We start from the raw sequence: 1,948 nt of genomic DNA on the forward strand, positions 1-1,948 counted from the left end.
TTATACATATTTAGTAAATATTATCAAATGATAATAGTTTGGTAATATTTAACATTTAATATTTAACATTAATTAAACATTTGTAAAAGTAACATTTTTTTGATTATATTAACCAAACATTTGGGATTATTTCACCATTTAATAGTAATGCATACATTTAATAGCTATATATTACCAAAATTTTAAGGAGGTCAATGTACGCTAATGTAGGCTAATGTACAATAATTGCTAATTATGGCAATACAATACATTTTATTACTAGCATCGCTATTGTATTGTTAATATTGTTATTTTATGCCACGCAATATTGTCAAGTATTGTTAATGTATTGCTATGTATTGCTAGTAATGTAGTACTACTATGTATTGCTAGCATATTGCTAGCGTATTGCTCGTACTCTGCTACTGCTAGCATTGTCTATTTTATTGCAATATATATTTCTAAAGAAAAATGTACACTAATTAATCATAGTGATTAATCCCTCGCCAGATTCTTTTTTCAGTGTACGATAAGAAATAAAGAAAATGCTCATAATACACGACCATGCATATCTGTCCAAAAAACTTCCGTATCTAATAAATTAATGGGCTTGGGATTTTATTAAATTAGAATAGCTCAATATTGTTTACTTTACAAAAAGTAACATATAAAACAAAATATCTTATCTCAATGTAGGTAGATTGGAGACTTTATAAAGTTAAAGAAAAAAAATGTAAGAAATAAAAAAATAATGTATTTATTTACTTAATATGATAAATATCCGAAGTACATAAATTTAAATCAAACTTGGCAGCATATTGAAATGTCGCGAAGACAGATGCATCTTTTTACAACAGTTGACATTACTAATATCAACAGAAATATAAAAGGTGCTCATATTACATGCAGTGTTCATAATATTCGATCCTATCCTATATAATTCTGCAATTTAATTAATATTTATTCGTACGTTATTGTAAATCTCCCAGGTAGCAAATTGTCGTTATTTTGATGTCGATAGTTAGTCATTTTAAATTATTGACGTCATATGATCTATTTAAGATGAAATAATGACGTCATCTTTTTGACCAATTAATAACATCATTTATTTATGACAAAGTTTTACAATACTTAATGATGTCGAATAAATTTGCCAATTGTCGACGTACTAGTAACATTATTAATGATCAATTAATAACATTTGTTTCGTTAATAACATGAAAATAATGATGTATTTTTTTATGTAGTCAGTTTATGACGTTGTGTGAAAAGAAATATAAGAATTCGTTTTTATGATGTTTAGACATCAGGCAGCTTATTATGATTCTTAAAATGAGGTGGAAATTACAAAAATAATTTATTAGAATTTATTAGAATATTTATAACTTCAACATTTAGCAAACTTGTTCATTTTTGTAATTTTTACTTCGTCTCAGGAACCGTACAGATTCATCATAAGAATAACTATAATTATAATGACGACACTTTGCTATCGTCAATAATATGAAAAAAATGTATTTTGGACGTCGACTTATATAACGTTATATATCTATGACAAATTCACATTTTTATGATGTCATTTTAAACGTCACATTTGTCATAAGAATAATGATGTTAAATAAACAACACCTTACTACATGGATTATTTTACGCGCGCGCACAAAGTCAGACATAGAAATCTCTCAATCATTTTTTTTTTAAATATTTGTGAGACTTCTATTGCAATGCGTTACGCAAAACTGCTAAAATTGTAACTGTTTGATAAAAATTTTATGTGTCAAAAGAGTTTATATTTCTTGTATCTTTCAATCATGTATTCAAAAAGTTGTCAATTCTTATCAAAACTATATCTACATATATCTACTTCTCTTTAATAATCCACATGAACTTGATAAAAAAAATAAATATTTAGATATAATATAATTTGAGTAAACACACATATATATATATATATATATAATATATATAT

Source organism: Atta cephalotes (genome assembly GCF_000143395.1).
Source record: "Atta cephalotes unplaced genomic scaffold scaffold00005, whole genome shotgun sequence".
Lineage (NCBI taxonomy): Eukaryota > Metazoa > Arthropoda > Insecta > Hymenoptera > Formicidae > Atta > Atta cephalotes.